This window comes from Macaca mulatta, chromosome 2 (assembly GCF_049350105.2).
Source record: "Macaca mulatta isolate MMU2019108-1 chromosome 2, T2T-MMU8v2.0, whole genome shotgun sequence".
In the NCBI taxonomy this organism is placed as follows: Eukaryota; Metazoa; Chordata; class Mammalia; order Primates; family Cercopithecidae; genus Macaca; species Macaca mulatta.
Genome location: NC_133407.1, coordinates 107,786,433 through 107,805,674, shown reverse-complemented (window position 1 = coordinate 107,805,674; position 19,242 = coordinate 107,786,433). Strand labels below are relative to the sequence as shown.

At 42.6% G+C, this 19,242-nt stretch overlaps 1 protein-coding gene and 1 long non-coding RNA gene across 9 annotated transcripts in view; one reads left to right on the top strand and one right to left on the bottom strand.

The window, feature by feature from the left end:
- Positions 1-851: 851 nt before the first annotated feature.
- Positions 852-4,009, bottom strand: LOC144339132 (uncharacterized). The gene is made up of 2 exons (XR_013413832.1): positions 3,498-4,009; positions 852-3,130 (listed from the first exon to the last, which is right to left on the bottom strand). It is a non-coding gene; the product is annotated as an uncharacterized LOC144339132 (long non-coding RNA).
- A 26-nt stretch (positions 4,010-4,035) lies between these two features.
- The window catches only part of ZNF445 (zinc finger protein 445), a 37,089-nt gene continuing 21,882 nt past the window's right edge, over positions 4,036-19,242 (top strand). For 5 of the 8 annotated variants that reach the window (XM_077992272.1, XM_028844014.2, XM_077992273.1 and 2 more), the window contains exon 1: positions 4,036-4,114. The gene's annotated coding sequence lies outside the window, so the exon portion shown is untranslated. Of the gene's footprint in view, positions 4,115-10,442; positions 10,531-19,242 lie in introns of all 8 variants that reach the window. The other 3 variants (XM_077992271.1, XM_077992269.1, XM_028844013.2) reach the window with 2 other exon arrangements.

Genomic DNA, 19,242 nt, shown 5'->3' with positions numbered 1-19,242 from the left:
CTCTTCCTGCTTCTCTCTCTCTCTCTCTCTCTCTCTCTCTCTCTCTCTCTCTCTCTCGGCAATGGAAGTCAGTGAACAGGAGGAGGATCACTTCAGGGCCCCGAGGAAAAATAAAATTTTGAAGATTATTTAGTGATGTGATAAAAAAACACTTGACATTAGAATGGCGAGTGAAAAAAAGGCAGGACAGAAGCAGTTGCCAAAAGATGAAATTGCAACAAATTTAGTTTAAAGACCAAATTAGGCCAGGCGCGGTGGCTCACGCCTATAATCCCAGCACTTTGGGAAGCTGAGGCGGGCGGATCACCTGAGGTCAGGAATTCAAGACCAGCCTGGTCAACATTGTGAAACCCCGTCTCTACTAAAAATACAAAAATTAGCTGGGCGTGGTGGTGGGCGCCTGTAATCCTAGTTACTCAGGAGGCTGCGGCAGGAGAATCACTTGAACCTGGGAGGCGGAGGTTGCAGTGAGCCAAGATCACGCCACTGCACTCCAGCCTGGCTTCAGAGCGAGACTCCGTCTCAAAAATAAATAAATAATAGTAATAAAGACCAAATTAGGTTTTGTTAGTGATTCTGGATTCAGGCAACATCTCATTCTATAAAATAGAATGGGTATTCTGATAAGCTGAACAGAGTAGATTGGCTTTATGAGCAGAAAAAGGCCAAATAAAGCAAAAATAGGGAACCAAAAGCAGACTGGTTGGCATTAGTTATTTCAGATTACTTTCCTTGTAAAGGTTAAAGCAGAGGGGACTTCGTTATCATACCAGCTAAATCTGGCCTGTTTGAGGATTTGGCTATTATCACAATAGAAACCTCCTAAGGGCCTGGGTTAGATACAGAGAAGATTGATTAGTCAACAGATGTTTATTGAGTACATACTATGTAAGTGAGTGTTGTTCTAAGTACTTGAGGTATAGCAATGCATGTAAACAAAGATTCCATAGTTTTTCTTCCTCATGGCTATGGCCTGACTCAAAGATTCTTTTGCCCCCTCTATTACCAATAAAGTTTAAACTCCTCATGTATATTCCCTCCTGGCTTCCTGATCTTCTCTCTTTCTCTACTTTTATGTTCAGATGCAAGGAATATCCTCTGCAGAAAAAGATGGAAGGTGGAGGAGGGAGTTGAGTTCAATTTTTCATTTTAAGTCCTTCATTAGTACTACTTAATGCATCAGTATTTTTTTGATATAAATGATAATTTTAAAATTCATTTAAAATTGGATCACCTTCTAAAATCTCATATTAAAATATATTTTTCAGTATCTTAAAATTAGAGACAGAAGGGGGAATTCAGAGAAGATTAATTATACGATGTAATATAATATGTAATATATTTCAAGTGGCCACAATTACACATAATTTAACTGTTTAAACATTTGTTCTGTGTTTTTCTTTTAGGAGAGTACCCTATTCCAATGGATCACAGTAATCACCATCCTCAGATACATTGCCCTATTTTATTTTCATCCTAATATTTCAACCCCCCTCCCTCAAACTACAGAGAAGGGGCTGAATTTGAGGCCAGAAAAGGAGTGAAAATCCTACCAGGCCAGTTTGCCCACAGCTGATTCTCAGTGTTAACATCTTGTCTCTTTTCTCAAGTCACATTCCAGATCCCCATCTCAACACCCCAATTTTTTCTTCCCCATTTCAAAATAAGAAGAAAAAAATTAAGGAGGAAATTTCCCCCTTCTATTTGAAAGGCAGAATCCTGATGCACTTTAAATTCCAAAACAAAGAAGCAAATGAACATACAATCCTTTAGCATGTGGTTTTTACATGTAGCAAGGAATCAGGGTAAAAGGATAATCTACTCCCAGGTTCTCAAATGTTGGAATCATCTGGAGATTTTAAAATCTAGGCTTGTCACTGTCTCACCCACAAAGATTTGGGTTGAATTGATATGAGGTATGGACTTTTTAAAAGCTCTAAGGAGGATTCTAATCTGCAGCAAAGTTAAGAACCACTGATTTACATGCACAGTTCTTTGCTGCTCCAAGTGTAGTCCAGGAACTGCAACATGGGTACACCTGGAAGTTTGTTAAAAGTATTCGTTGGTCCCTCCCCAGACCTCTTGAATTTGAATCTACGGTTTAACCAGATCCCAAGTGATTTGTATTCATATGCACATGAGAATTTGAGAATCTTACCTAGGGCTTTTACTAAGCAAACTGCCCCGATCTGAAAGAGAGTATATAGTGCTCAGGAAGTACAGCTAGCAAGAATATGCCTCCTACCAGAAAAGTGAAGAAACCTCATGGTTATAGGCTCGAGTGGTGTGACACTCAGAGAAATCAGGTATTAGCAGAGCTCTGAGATTCAAGAAGCTGTGTAGGTCTTAAAATCAGAGCTGCAGTCCCAGTGGCTGCTCCCCAAACTTGGCAAGTGCTAGTGAAGCCAATCTGGTTGATCTGTTTGATCACACTAAATGTGGGTGCTATCTATGCTAACCACCTATCACGTTGAAAAACATCCAGTAAGTACATCCCAAACACATAGAACCTGCTCAAACTCTTCTATGATGGGAAAATTTTGTTCTGAAACATAACTTGAAAACTCTTCTCACCACTATGGGTGGTTCTGAATCACTCAAGAACATTATATCGAGTGGAAATTAATTGGCAAATTAGGCATTGACAAGCAGTTTCTATTTTACTTTTTGCATGTGTTGGATATTTTCCAATTGCCCCTCCATATTCAGTCTCAGTCCTCAACCCTGCTGTGACACTTGGGAGACTGAGTTTCCTGGATTGCCCTCTGGCTTCCAGTTGGGTTGGGCCAATGGGAAGCCCTGGCAGGAGATCAGAAGAGAGCTGGGTTCACGTTATTTATTATCCCAGCTTCCTTTGTGCTGGACTATGGCTTCGATGTAGCCCTCAACTGAAAGCCACAGGTTCTCTCAAGTAGCCTGCTCCTAGGGGTGAGAATAGCTTCTAAATGTTGCTAGCCATGGGATTCTGCACCACCCCGTGTTGCATTTCCTTAACCCTGTCCACTTTGTGTACATCGCCCCTTGTGAGCTCTCCCCACTTACCTTGTTTGAATGTGTCGTCTGTTTCTCTATCACCTCACCACCATCTCCCTGGTGTTCAGGATCTATTCTCTGTTTCCATCTTTGGTGACTGGAGCATTAAAAAGGGGTGGATCAGATGAGTAAAGCAAAGCCTCAGGGCACAGATGGGCATCATGAATGCCTATCTGAAAGATCAATTAGCAACATGTTGCAGCCTACCACTAGGAAGCATAGACCAGAGGACTACCAGGACAGCAGCTTGCAGCATGCCCTCCAATGGCAGCATATGGCCTTATGGCTTTGGCTCTGCACCCTCAAGGTTCTCTGGCACTGGCAATAGATGACATTTGCTCCTACAGGGGGTGGGCAACCTCTCCATGTTGCTTCACCTCCTCTTCAAGCAGCCCCTCCACCCTCCCAACCTACTCCTCCCAGATTCCACATATTATTGGGCAATGGCATCATTGTTCACTCACCAGGTGAGCATAGTTAGAATTCACCCACAGGAGAAAACAAGTGAAGGCCGTGGGAAGCTAAAGTATGGTGCACATCTGGGCTGGTTATGAACAGGTATTCCTGGGTATGGTGATGATGGGGATGAGCTCGTCTTGGAAAGGCAGGAGTTCTGGCACCTAGCTTCCCGTAGCATCTGGGTCCCCTCTTTGAAGGGTACCCAGGCGAAGAATGAGTGGCTCCCTTAACCCCTTCTCCTGGCCAGAAGTAGTCTGCTAGATACTGCCGGCTCTATTTTCACTCCTAGCTTTGGATCCCTTTCTTCCCTGGAGGGAAAGAGGCCTTCAGGGCAGTCCCTCAGACACGACAGGAGGGATGTAAGAAAACAGGCGCGGCTGGGCATCCAAGCGTGGAAGGGAAGTCCAGCGGAGGGTGGTGGGAGATGTTGGGCAAACCCCGCCGCCCGCTGCACAGGAGCCGGAGAGAAGCAGAGACGTTGGGCCTCCCAGTTTCCTAGAGAGGCCGCGGAGGGCCTGGGGCGGTGACGCGCGTGCGCGATTCGAGCCGCCGGGAGGTAGGCGCGGGACCGGTGGCTGCGGTGGCGGCGGGTGGACCGATTGTCGCTCGGCGGCGAGAGTCGGTGAGAGGCCTGGCGGGGGGCGGGGGTGGGGGTGGCGGCATTGCGGGCGCAGGGCTCCCCGAAGGCCGCGGCATCCTCGGGCCTGCTCGGGCGGCGGACGGGGCCCAGCCTGGAGGCTGCGCCTGTGGCTGGGGTCTGGCGGTGGATCCCGCCCCCGCCACGCTGAGGGCGTATAGAGAACCTCTTTGCCTCCCGGGCGTTCAGGGTAGAGAATCTGGATTCTCCGGGCATTCTCATTTCATCCAATTATGCAAATAAAGCGTATTTTTCAGAGACAATTAGATAACACGGGAAAGTAGAAGAAAAGTAAAAGTAGCCGCAATCCTGAAATCTGTCTCCAGGCCTCCTGACATTTAAAATATCTGTGCATAATTCTGCACACTGACATCCATAAATATATATTATGAAATGAGAGCGTGCCATTGCTTTTTAAAAAACTTGTTAGTATTATTGTGAGGAAACAGTATTATGCCAAAATACACATAACATTTGCCATACAATACATAAACGTTTACCATTTAACCATTTGGAAGTGTATAATTCACTGACATTATGTACATCCATACTACTGCTTTTTAAAAATCATAATCTCCTGAATTTGTAGAATGCATTTGTTCGTATTTTGGCTAAAATTAGTGCTGGCATTATGACACCACTAAAACATTTTTTTTTTCGAGGATAATTAAGAAATCATATTAGCAGTTTATTTTCTGTAAGACACATTTACATGAAGCTCTAAATAGTGAAGTGACATTTGTGCAGAAAAATAGCAAAATCTTGTTTGTTAGGGTGATTATCTTTCACAATGAAATAACTAGTATATAAAATGCAGTTTTTAAACAAAGGCAGAGCTCTAACCTACAGCGATTGTAGCACACTCAGACTTGCACAGGCCTAAGAGATCAGAGAATTGTCTCCTTCCGAATTTATAAGTGGTGGCCAGGAAAGAATGTTATTCTGTTTCAAACTGCTTGCAGTGCAAAACTGAAAACTCAGTATTAGGTTGGTTGTTTTGCGAGGAAGTGCCAGGGAGTGGTTTGAGCAGTAATTTGATTAAGCAGTTTCAGAGAGCCTCCATGTGTTGTGTGTGTCTGCGTGTGTGTGTGCATGTGTGTGTGTATGTGCATGCATGTGTGTGCATATTCAGGGACCAAAGAATTAGGCTGCTCTTTTATGTTATCTTAATGAAAGGCAGACACATTTTGGTTAGGAAAAAAAAAAAAAGTCTCACTGTAAGCCGAAAAGATGAGAATGTTTTGAAGATAAACCTCAGTATGCACTTAAAAAGGAAAGTGACAAAAAGCATGAAAAATGGCAAGTATTCCACCAGTAGGTTTTCTGTGACTTCTGGTATCCAGGAAGAATTAGTGCATACGCAGTCTACGATGTCAGAGAGTAAACTATAGTAAAACATAACACTATATTTTGCAATTTTCAATATTTTGTACTAGAAACAATGTGAAAGTACATTTCTGTGATTCTCAGGCGAATCGTTAGGTGTTCTGTAAGATTGAATTTATGAATTTATTTTTTTCCTTCCTAATCTTAAATTTCTTTTTTTTCTTGTTTATTTTATTTTATTTATTTTTGAGATGGAGTTTCACTTTTGTTGCCCAGGCTGGAGTGCAGTGGCGCAATCTCGGCTCACTGCAACCTCCGCCTCCCGGGTTCAAATGATTCTCCTGCCTTAGCCTCCCGAGTAGCTGGAATTACAGGCGTGTGCCACCACGCCCGGCTAATTTTTGTATTTTTAGTAAAGATGGGGTTTCACCATATTAGTCAGGCTGGTCTTGAACTCCCGACCTCAGGAGATCTGCCTGAGCCTCCCAGAATGCTGGGATTACAGGTGTGAACCACCGTGTCCAGCTCTTGTTTTATTTTACCATGTATCACTTGTCACTTTTTAGCATACCAGGTATCTGTCTCCTCATACGCGCCTCAAGGCAGCACTGGAACTTGTAGTAGGTTCTCAATAAATATATGCCAAATTAATGAAAGAAGGAATCCAAATTGGTAGATAAAAATTGACAGTATTAAATGTCCTCGATTTTTAGGAGCCACTTGCTAAGCTAATCTTTAATACCTGATCGTGCGTAGTGGCTCATACCTGTAATCCCAGCACTTTCCGAGGCCGAGGCGGGTGGATCACCTGAGATCAGGAGTTCAAGACCAGCCTGGCCAACATGGTGAAACCCCCATCTCTACTAAAAATACAAAAAATTAGCTGGGCATGGTTGCGGGCACCTGTAATCCCAGCTACTCAGGAGGCTGAGGCAGGAGAATTGCTTGAATCCAGTAGGCGGAGGTTGCAGTGAGCGGAGGTCACGCCATCCTATGCTAGCCTGGGCAACAAGAGTGAAACCCCATCTCAAAAAAACCAGAACAAAACCTGTAATACCTAAAATGGAAATAAATCAGATAAAAATGATGACTGAATGACTGGAACTTTGCAATCTAAGATAAGACAAACTTTTTTGAAACAGAGTTAGCGATCTTTCGCCCAGGCTGGAGTGAAGTGGCGTGATCTCAGCTCACTGCAACCTCGGCCGCCCCCCTGCCCCCGCAGGTTCGAACAATTATCCGGCCTCAGCCTCACGAGGCCTCACGAGTAGCTGGGATTACAGGCATGCGACACCACGCCCAGCTAATTTTCGTATTTTTACTTTTGAACTCCTGACCTCAGGTGATCCACCTGCCTCGGCCTCCCAAAGTGCTAGAATTATAGGGATAAGCCACCGTGCTTGGCCGACAGACTTTTTATTTGGAATAATTGTAGACTTACAAAGGGTTGCAAACATTTTAGAGTTCTCTTACACCTTTTACGTAGTTTGTCTAAAGTTGCTATCTTGGGTTACCATAGCATGTTCATCAAAATTAAAAAATTTACGTTGGTACAGTACTATTAATTAAACTGCAGGCTTTTAAAAGTTTATCTTTTTTTTTTTTTTTAACGTTCTTTTTCCATTGTAGGATCCAAACTAGAGTTCCTCATTACATTTAGTTGTCATGTTTACTTGGTCTGCTTCAATCTGTGACAGTTACTTAGTCTTTCAAAACACTTTTGAAGAAGTGTTTTTTATTTGGTTTTTTTGAAACGGAGTTTCGGGTGGGAGTGCAATGGCTCGATCTCGGCTCACCGCAATCTCCGCCTCCCAGGTTCAAGTGATTCTCCTGCCTCAGCCTCTGGGCAGGAGAGTAGCTGGGATTACAGGCATGCGCCACCACGCCAGCTAATTTTGTATTTTTAGTAGAAGCAGGGTTTCACCGTGTTGGTCAGGCTAGTCTCAAACTCCCGACCTCAGGTGATCCGCCCACCTCGACCTCCCAAAGTGCGGGGATTACAGGCCTTAGCCACCGCGCCCGGCCTTGTATTTGTATTTTTATAAAGTCCCTCAATTTGGTTGCATCTCAAGTTTTCTGTCAAGTTTTACCACTCGAACCTTACTGTCTTTCTCCTAGTCATCAGTAATTATTTGGGGGAAGATAGTTTACTGCTTTGCAAATGAGATAGTTTCTCTTTGAACTTTGGTCTAAGTAGCATTGATTGATTGATCTTGCCTACAGCAATGACTACTGTGGTGTTGGGATTTGACTTTCTCTTTCCTTCATTCCTTCTAAGCATTCATTGGATACTTACATATGATTCTCATTCATTCAAAGTATTCATTGGAATACTTTGTGAGGAAGAGCTGTCCCTTCTCCCCTGTTATTTATTTATTCAATCAGTTATATTATTTTGTGCTTTGGATACTTATTTTATTCATTGCCCTAGAATGCAGTACTATTTTTATTTTATTGCTGAACTTATTGTAGCTCTTTGACTATTGGGAGCTGTGTCCCTTTGCCTGATTTTTTTTTTTCCCAGTCCTTCCCTAGTTTTTGTTTTCTGGTACCCAAAACCCTTATATTTTGCTCTCCGGCCTGGCATCAGTCACTTCTCCAAGGATCCCTGTTTGTTGTTGTTTGTTTTAATTGGAGAATAGTGTAGTATTTAGAAATCAAATTTTGGGCACTCCCATTATGAGTTTATTTCTTAATTGGTAAATGAATATAAATATTATTTTAAGGCTTTAAATATATACTGAAAGCATTATTTTTTATTTTTTATTTTTTATTTTTTGAGATGGAGTTTTGGTCTCATTGCCCAGGCTGGAGTGCAATGGCATAATCTTGGCTCACTGTAACCTCCACCTCCTGGGTTCAAGCGATTCTCCTGCCTCAGCCTCCTGAGTAGCTGGGATTACAGGCATGCAGCACCATGCCCGCTAATTTTTGTATTAGTAGAGACGGGGTTTCTCCATGTTAGTCAGGCTGGTCTTGAACTCCCGACCTCAGGTGATCTCGCCTCAGCCTCCCAAAGTGCTGGGATTACAGGCGTGAGCCACTGCGCCCGGCCTAGCCTGCATTTTTTCCTAAGTTGTGATTATCTTAGAAACTTGTTTGCTTAGTATCAGTTTATATACCTTCTATACACTTACACTGGTAGGAAAACACAAAAATAAGAGACTAGTTCATGGGGACATTAAAAGGAAAACAAAGAAATTACATTGGCCATGAGGTGAAGAAACAACGTAACAGAAGAAAATCTCCTTGAAAAGTATCAAGATCTTGGTTTGAAGTTTCCCTGTTCTTTTCAAAGCCATTTTCTTTGTGGGAATGAAACTGGGTTAAGGTATAAAGCTCTGGGGGGAGAGTCCTGAGAATAAGATCCAGCTCAGATTCCTTCCCAGTCCTCAGTGTAATTGTGATATAATCTCAGCAAGAAGATAAGTGAAGCTTTTCTTCTATCCTCAAAAGCTAGTTGGGACTTGGGAGAAGCCTGTGGCATTAAGATACCTGAATTTCATTGGCAGGCTCAGCTATCTGCTGGGGTAGCTATGTTCACTATGCTTTGGGTCTTTGCTTCAGAGTTTGAGAGGCCCATGAGGTCTTAGTTTTATTCATGTTCATGATTGCAGAGGCTGGGCTAAACTTTCTTTGACTCAAGAACTGGAATCCTCACTATATTCACAGGCATTCGCTCTGACTTTTCTGTTAGTCTTCTCATCACCTCTTTACAAATACATTACTGCCAGGCAAGGTGGCATGTGCCTATAATCCCAGCTACTCAGGAGGCTGAGGCAGAAGAATCATGTGAGCCCAGGCGTTCAAGACCACCCTGGGCAATATAGTGAAACTCTTGTTCCCCCACCCCCCTCCAAAAATCTGGAAGTTAGCTGGTGTTGGCGGGGGAAAAAAGTCACTGACCCTTTTGGACATTTGTGCAGCAGCTGCTTCAGAACGTCCTGCTTGGAGACTTATTTTTGGAGCTGATTTGACTGTGGGTGTCAATTTCCTGAGTTTGGTCAGTGCCGTTGATATTTTTCACTGGGTACATTTCTTAAAAGTGTTTCTCTCTGGCCTCAATTTCTTTCTCTTTAACTTAATTGCCAGATTTATCTTCATCTTTAGCAGCATTTTAGTTCTTTTCGTACTTTGGTTTTCTTTCTCTTCTGTCTGTTCTGCAAGTTTGGCCATGAAAGTCTCTCTCCTTTTTCTGTTTTTCAGCTTTCTCCTGATAAGGTGTTTCTCCTTCCCTTTTGTGCTGCTGGAACCCACCGAGGCTGGAGCCTGCTCCTCTTGGTCCTGAAGCTCCCACTGCTTTTCAGTCTTCGAGTCTCCTTTTATAGGCCTTCATTTATTTACTTTATCTCTTCTTTCATTTTCCCTTTTTTTTCCTTTGAATACTTATTCTTTCTCCACTACCTTTTTTTACAGCAAGGCCTCAGTTCTTTGCCAGAACTGTAGCAGCTTCCTCAGCATGTGTGATCCCTAATGTAGCTCTTTTCTTGCCTCTCCTTGGCCCTTAGAGTAGACTGTAGTTTCTTTGTTTTTGTAGGATGATTGCATGCCTTCTAGCGTGAGTCTTCACATCTTAGTTTACTGTCATTTCTTTTGACAGTATTAGCAGCACTTGCTGAGCACAGAGGACATTGGATAGGTATTAGTTCAGAGCAAATGTAGAAGGTGGTGGCTCTGTTTTAATATCATAAGTGTCACTCCTTTTACATTTGCTTCACAGTGGTGGGAGATGGAAGAGGTCAACATTATCAGGGGATATGACCTTCATCTGTGACTTTGTGCACAGGGTAGTGGGACCACTTTGCAACAAGTTCTGAGACCTGTTGTCCATCTCACACTTTTTGTAGACTCTCCAGTTCTTGTCTCGTGAGTCTTCAGTTTGTCAATTCAGTGACTATTTATGGGCATTTTTGGAGCCTGGAGTAGATTGATGGCTGTTACTGATGGGTCTTTTCCACCAATAATGTCTGGGTACTTTTACTCCTAGATAAAGAAGCTTTTAGGGACAAGAAGATACTGATGAGAATGCTCTCCAGACTGAACCAAGAGTCATATTGGAGAAATTCTGGATGCAGGTGATTCGTACAGTCAGCTGATCCTGTGTCTGTGGAACATTAATGGCAGCACTACCTGTATTTCTCTTTTTCTTCAACTTTTATTTTTTTTCTTCCATTGTTGCTGGCTACTACTTTTCTTTGTTTCTGTTTTCTTTCTGGATAGGTTTTTTTTTGTTGTTTTGCCTTTTTGTTTTGCATGTTTTGTTTTGGTAGCATTTTGCTCTTCTTGTTCTCCACCTCACTTGCCTGTTTTTTTTTTTTTTTTTTCCCCTTACATCTGTTCACCTGGAGAACTTCCTTTTGTAGTTGCTTGAGCTGAAGCCATTGTTTGTGCTCAAGTCCCCCCTCAAGAATGTGCTGTCCCTTCCACTGTGCTTCTGCCATCTTCAGTCCTATGAGTTGCTACTCAATTGCTTTGCTTCTTAAGCAGAATTATTGATCACTTTGCTGTTTATAAATGTAATGGGTAACAATTTAGGCAATATAGGCAAATAAGGAAGGAGAGCCCTGTCATCTCACCTCCCAGAGGAAATCATGACTAAAAACACTTTGGTAGTGAGGCTTAGGAGCTTTTATGTGTATACATAAACTGTGCTTTACTTTTCATTTGCTTTAAATTGTAAATGACAGTATAACTATGCTTTCTAATACTTGCTTTTCAATTTACTTTTCTTTTAGGAAATAGAAGACAAAAAAATATAAAGTTGCTTTTAAATGCAATTCTCGGCTGGGCGCGGTGGCTCAAGCCTGTAATCCCAGCACTTTGGGAGGCCGAGGCGGGCGGATCACAAGGTCAGGAGATTGAGACCATCCTGGCTAACACCGTGAAACCCCGTCTCTACTAAAAAAATACAAAAAACTAGCCGGGCGTGGTGGCGGGCGCCTGTAGTCCCAGCTACTTGGGAGGCTGAGGCAGGAGAATGGCGTGAACCCAGGAGGCGGAGCTTGCAGTGAGCTGAGATCCGGCCACTGCACTCCAGCCTGGGCGACAGAGCGAGACTCCGTCTCAAAAAAAAAAAAAAAAAACAGAACAATTCGTACTTAGGATGTGCTTTTAAACTTAGCACATATTTTTGTTATTGTTGGGAAAAGCAGTCATGCACAGTTTCTCTCTCCTTACTTGGCTGTGTAGGAGTGTCCTTGGATGCCAGGCATTGTGGCTAATGCCTGTAATCCCAGTGCTTTGGGAGGCCAAGTCAGGAGGATCTCTTGAAGCCAGGAGTTTGAGACTGGCCTGGGCAACATAGTGAGGCCCTATCTGTTAAAAAAAGGCAGGGTGAGGGTGGCACATGTCTGTAGTCTCAGCTATTCAGGAGGTTGAGGTGGGAGGATCACTTGAGCCCAGGCGTTTGAGGCTGCAGTAAACTGTGGTCGTGTTACTGCACTCCAGCCTGGATGACAGAGTGAGAAAAAAGAGTGGCCTTGGGCCCAAAACATTTCCTTACGAAAGAGTGAAAGAGTCCTCACAACCTTTGCTGGGTTTAACATCTTGTGAGGGACTATCTTGTTTTTCTGCACTTGATGTACTCCTCTATTCTGTTTTTTGTTTTTGTTACTGTTTTTGTTATTATTATTATTTTTTTGAGATGAAGTTTTGCTCAGTCACCCAGGCTGGTGTGCAGTGGCATGATCTTGGCTCACTGCAACCTCCACCTCCTGGGTTCAAGTGGTTCACCTGCCTCAGCCTCCTGAGTAGCTGGGATTACAGCGATACATCTCCACGCCTGGCTAATTTTTGTGTTTTTAATAGAAATAGGGTTTCACCATGTTTGCCAGGCTGGTCTTAAACTCCTGACCTCAGGTAATGTGCCCACCTTGGCCTCCCAAAGTGCTGGGATTACAGGCATGAGCCACCGTGCCTGGCCTCCTTTGTTCTGTTTCTAAGTGCATGAATCAGTAGCCCTCATTCATGCTCCTAGCTTTCTGCATTTCAGACCCCACAGAGGAGGGATTTAAGGTCCTTCTACGGCAATATGAAGCGTGTATACACACACCACCTGTGTAGACTGTTGAGTGGTTCTGCTGGCCACGAGGGACCAACACATTGCAAGTGGCTGGATCTTCTGCACTCTCTGTCTCCATAAGTAAACATTGTATCTCTTGAGCTAGGTGGGGGTGGTGTCTTTTCTGAGTGACCTCAAGTCATACACTGTCTCTTCCTTGGGTGACACCTAGTTGCCTTGTAACCTTAGCTACAGAGCCTTATCACCTGGCATATGGTGAAGCAGTTATGTTGATGTATAACAATTCTAGTACATTCCTTTTAGGTGTGTGAGTATTTCATCCTATAAAATACTTTTTTTTTTTTAAGAGACAGACTCTCACTATCCTCCCAAAATACTGGAATTACAGGCATGAGTCACTGCACCTGGCCAAATGCTTCACTTTTATAACCTCCCAAGAGGTTCACCTTGCCTGCTGCCTTGACAGAGCTGATTCATCAAGACAGGGGAATTGTAATAGAGAAAGAGTAATTCATGCAATAGAGAAAAAGTAATTCAGCCAGCTGTGGGGGAGACTGGAGTTTTATTATTACTCAAAGCAATCTCCCCCAGCATTTGCAGAGCAGTTTTTAAGGATAATTGGTGGGTTGGGGGAAGCCAGTGAGCCAGGAGTGCTGATTGGTCAGAGATAAAATCAGAGAGAGTCATAACTGTCTTTCTTGTGCTGAGTCAGTTTCTGGGTGGGGGCCACAAGATCAGATGAGCCAGTTTATTGATCTGGGTTGTGCCAGCTAATCCATCAAGTGCAGGATCTGCAAAATATCTCAAGCACTGATCTTAGGAGCAGTTTAGGGAGGGTCAGAATCTTGTAACTTCCAGCTGCATGACTCCTAAACTGTAATTTCTGATCTTGTGGCTAATGTTAGTTCTATAAAGGCAATCCAGTTCCCAGGCAAGAAGGAGGTCTGCTTTGGGAAAGATCTGTTACTGTCTTTATTTAAACTATAAACTATAAGTTTCTCCCAAAGTTAGTTCAGCCTGTGCCCAGGAATGAACAAGGACAGCTTGGAGGTTAGAAGCAAGATAGAGTTGGTTAAGTTAGATCTCTTTCACTGTCTCAGTCATAATTTTGCAATGACAGTTTCAGTGCCTCCCTTTGGGTTTTATGACACCTTAATAAAATGTAGGTTATGAAGGTGGGAAAAGACCGTTGATTGCTCTGGCTTCTTCCTGCTGACAGGGGACATAGTGGGAATGGGAGTGAACCCCAACGTGAGAAGAGTAGAACTGCTTTGCAACTGTCTGAGTGTACTCCTGCAGGCCTGGCCAGGCGTTCATGGCTTGCATGACAACATTAGTATTTTCATTTGTAATTTTACTACAGTGTTTACGTGAAACAGCCTACTGTAAGGTAAAGAATGAGTCCTAGGATGAGGAGTACAATTCCCAATTTTAAAAGCAAAGATTTGAAAGTATTAGTTTGGGAACTTCTAACCCACAAAGAATTTAGAATTTAGTTTAAACTGCAGAGAAAAAGCCTCAGGAACAGTGAACAACGCTGTGCTATAGTTTTGAAGCATAATTTTCTCTCTCCAGTCCCCATTTTTATTAAAAACAAATCTTGATAGAACTGATTTGTTTACAAAATAAACTTTAGTCTTACTGTGCTTGGCCTGATTGTTTGCATAAAGTGCCCCAAGAATATTATTTTTCACTTAGGCTTTTTAAGTTGGCTTTGATAGAACTCTGTTCCATGCAGATTCTCAGTTAAGACTTTTTAAAAGCCGAGCCCAGCCATGGGTTTGTACTCTCAAATACCTGTGAGTTGGGCAAATTCCTCTCCTCTTCAGGTCCCAAGGTAACTTGGGGTTCCTGGACCTGTTAGAAAGTGACATTCTTTACTTACCACAGGTCGTCAGGAACCTTGTACGGAGACTGTGTGGGCAAGGTATGAGGCCAGATTCCCCAACAGGCTTTAGTTGGCTCTGTAAGTCAACTTTGATTCTTTAAAGGAAGCATGATTTCTTCAGCTGTGTCCTGTTACAAAAGGAAACAGATTCTTCTGGCACTTACTCAATGAACTGTACTGCCATTGAGAATATTCACAAATAGTTTCCAAATTCTGGATAAATCAGGTAGAAAGGAACAAATATGCTTCAAATTTTGTTCGCAGAATATTTTACTCGTTAAAAGTTGCAAATAGCTCTAAAGAAATAAGTTATCTTAACTCTGAAAACAAAAGGTTTAGCAGTGTTTAACACATTAACTTTCCATGAGAGTCCTAGGAGCTTGTTTTATTCTCTATTCCAATAGCACAATTTTTAAAGTTATCTGAGACTGGCACTTAGAGTCCTACATCTGATTATAAACTGCCTTTTGAAAAGGACCAAAGCAAGACAAAATATCTGTGGATGACAAAAATCTGTAGCCACTATGAAAGCTACAGTTGACTAGGAATTTTGGTTACCTCTGTGGCGTACAACAATTTTACATAACAATTATAATAATGTACACTAAATTATGTCAGCATTATAGAAGTTTCCCATAATTTTGGAACACATACTGATAACATATTTAAACACAGTCCCAAGTAAACCAAACACCATTCATTCTTCTATTTGAAAGTGTTGGCGGCCGGGCGCGGTGGCTCAAGCCTGTAATCCCAGCACTTTGGGAGGCCGAGACGGGCGGATCACGAGGTCAGGAGATCGAGACCATCCTGGCTAACACGGTGAAACCCCGTCTCTACTAAAAAATACAAAAAACTAGCCGGGCGAGGTGGCAGGCGCCTGTGGTCCCAGCTACTTGGGAGGCTGAGGCAGGAGAATGGCGTGAACCCGGGAGGTGGAGGTTGCAGTGAGCTGAGATGCGGCCACTGCACTCCAGCCCGGGCGACAAAGCGAGACTCCGTCTCAAAAAAAAAAAAAAAAAAAAAGAAAGTGTTTATTCTAATATTACAATCTCCAGAGTTAATTAATCAGAATCCTGCATTAAGAGCACCTGTTAAATTTTATACCAGATTATAAAACCATATTTTAAAGAGGACCAAAATGAGACAATTGTCTGTGGATGACAAAAACATTTTAGGGCAGCCACAGTTAAAGACACGATTGACAAGGAAATTTGCCACCTCCATGGCATACAGTGTGTTAACATAATTATAATTATTACTGATAACATATACTAAGTCATATTAGTATTATGGGGTTTTACATAATTTCAGAACATATACTAATAACACACTTGCACACATCTAGGCCAAAGAAAGCCAAACACCATTTTATATTTGACAATGCTTCCTGTATGATTTTTGTACCAAAGAAGCCAAATGCCATTTTTGGACTTTAGAGGACCTAATATCTAAAATTCTAGGTTGGAAAGAGACATAATTTATAATTTGATTTTGGAAAGTTTGTCAATTAGCAAAGGTTTAAAACACTGGATATCACAAAATAGAATCCCACGTCACCACAAATCATTCATTTGGCCAAAATTCAAAAAACAAATTTTAAAAAGAAAAACCTTTACTCTGATAGAGGAGACTTAGCTTTCCAAAGAAGACCCAATGAACATAGCATGAGGCCAACCAAATCTCTCTTCTCTCCTTTTTTTCCCTGCCATTTACCCAAAGGAGAAAACAAAACCCTTTTATTATCTTTTAACATTACTTAAAAATCATCTTCAAAAGAGAAAACCAAATTTCATTTTTGCATTAATGCATCTTTAATGTTAAAGCTAGTTTTTGTTTGTTTGTTTTTGAGACAAAGTCTTGCTCTGTAGCTCAGGCTGGAGTGCTGTGGCGTGATCTCAACTCACTGCAACCTCCGCCTCCCAGGTTCAAGCGATTTGCCTTCCTCAGCCTCCAGAGTAGCTGGGATTAGAGGCGCGCGCCACTGCACCCAGCTAATTTCTTGTATTTTTAGTAGAGGGGGTTTCACCATGTTGGCCAGGCTGGCCTTGAACTGCCAACCTCAGGTAATCCTTCCGCCTTGGCCTCCCAAAGTGCTGGGATTACAGGCGTGAGCCACGGTGCGCGGCCTAAAGCTAATTTTTTAAATAAAAGTTTGTATCTCTATCCAGTTTTAATTAGTTTGACCATAAGATAAGATTTTCATAAACTTTTTAGACCCCTTTACAATTTTCCATCAAACAGCAGATCAGTTTTCTAAGAAAACCCTGTTATTCGGACACATGGGCCTGGATTTTGGCCCCACATCACTATGATTTTAATTTTTTAACCTATGGAAAAAAGCTAAATAATTTCTTTTGAATCTTAGCCAACTTGTTTATACCCACAGAATTTTTACAGGATCAACCCTTCACAAACCCTTTTCACTTTGCTTAAACCTTCAGTTTTGTTCCATTCCTCTTTTAGGTGAAGACAATCCTTAAAACCCTCTGAAATGGACAAAATTACATTCCCTTTAACAAAAGCCATGTTCCCATGCCTTCTTATAACCTTTTACCAAAAACACATTTTCTACACACCTTGTATGTAAAACTGTTTCTCCAGTGGTCTCAATTAAATGTTACAATGTTAACTCTTAGCAAATTTTATTTTTAGTGGAAAACCTGATAAGCGATTTTTTGTTTTGGAGACGGAGTCTCATTCTGTTGCCCAGGCTGGAATGCAATGGTGCAATCTCGGCTCACTGCAACCTCCACTTGCTGGGTTCAAGCAATTCTGCTGTCTCAGCTGCCCGAGTAGCTAGGACTACAGGCGCATGCCACCGTGCCCAGCTCATTTTTTGTTTTTTTTTTTTTAGTAGAGACGGAGTTTCACCATGCTGGCCAGGCTGGTCTCGAACTCCTGACCTCGTGATCTGCCCACCTCAGCCTCCCAAAGTGCTGGGATTACAGGCGTGAGCCACTGTGCCCAGCCAAGCAAGCGATTTTAATTATGTATTTGGGGTGGAGCCTAGGATATCAGACAGAAATGACGATAAGGTCTGACTCTTTTTAGCATAGCTAATGGGCATGGCTCTCCATATGTCCCAAGGCCTTGTCTATAATCTAATGCTCCAAAATAGATAAATTGAACAATTCTCAAAAGTCAAAGAAACAATTTGACCTTAAAGCATTTGGCAAATCTGATATCTTAATTTAGACCAAATGTCTCCATTTTCAAGACATTTTATTTTATCTTTAAAACTGTCTTTATTTCCAAAAGAATACTAAAGTCACGTGAACAAAAAGGCATTAAAAGTTTTAATTTTTCTGACAAAATATTTGATTTAAGCGCTTACTTTCCTAAGCCAATCAGAGCTCTTTTGTATATAAACATACAACGTATAGAAACACACAGACAGAAGATTCAGCCCTTGTAAGATTTTTCATTTGCCAGTTTCTTGGTTGGATTACTGGCTTCAGAGTTGAGCCCTTGGAGGAACAGGGCCAGGAAAGCATGTGTTTCTAGGGCCACATAAGCAGCAAGTAAGCAGCTGAAGGCAAAGACAGATCCCCAAAATTAAGGGCGCCTTTTTATACTGGTTCCTGGATCCCCAAAAGGAGGGAAATGCTAGAGAAGACAGTGCAGTGCTGCTGCTGCCTTTTTTTTTTTTTTTTTTGAGATGGAGTCTCACTGCAACATCCAAGCTGCAGTGCAATGGTATGATGTCAGCTCACTGCAACATCCGCTTCCCAGGTTCAAGCGATTCTCCTGCCTAAGCCTGCCGAGTAGCTGGGACTATAGGCACGCACCACCATGCCTGGCTAATGTCTACATTTTAGTAGAGACAAGGTTTCACCATATTGGCCAGGCTAGTCTCGAACTCCTGACCTCAAGTGATCCGCCCACCTCAGCCTCCCAAAGTGCTGGGATTACAGGCATGAGCTACCGTAACCAGTCGACAGTGCAGTGCTTCTACCCTGCATTTCATTGCAAGGCAACCCAAACCGAATTATCCCGTTTTGTAATCAGCCCATCTCTCATGGGAGTCTCATCTCCCAGTGGGAGGTGGGGATGTTTCCTTATCTTCCAGGTGGCCAAGAGCATGCTTCTCTGATCCAAGTGTGCAGAATCAAGTATCCCTCCGTAGTTACTCTTAGCCATCCCTTAAAGTATACGTAGTTATTACACACCAAAGCTCTCTCATAATGCGAAGTAATTTCTGATACCCCAATACTCAAAAACGTCAGATAACACAACGCAAAACAGAACAGAGCCTTTGATTTTGAAAGAGATCAGCTTTTAATTCCTATGGTTTCATGAGGAAAACAGAGGTGGCTTGTTTGTTTCCCCCAAAACAGGGTCTGTGGTGCCTCGTCTGTTTTTCCCAATGAGTCGCAGGCTACCAGAAGTTATCTTAGGGCCTCTCATCTGTGCATTAAGAGTGGCAAGACAGGCTGGGCCCAGTGGCTCACACCTGTAATCCCAGCACATTGAGAGGCTGAGTCAGGCAGATCACCTGAGGTCAGGAGTTCAAGACCAGCCTAGCCAACATGGTGAAACCCAGTCTCTACTAAAAATACAAAAATTAGCCGGGTGTGGTGGCAGGCGCCTGTAATTCCAGCTACTTGGGAGGCTGAGGCAGAAGAATTGCTTGAACCTGGGAGGCAAAGGTTGCAGTGAGCTGAGACCGTGCCATTGTACCCCAGCCTGGGCGACAGAGTGGGACTCCGTCTCTCACACACACACACACACACACACACACACACACACAAAAGGAAGAAAGATAATTCAGTCGACTGAGAAGAAAAAACCTTTTTCCGGAAAAACAAGTTCCAAGAAGAAAAAGAAGAGACCTTTTAAATATACCTATAGCTTGTTTATCCACTTTTAATTAAG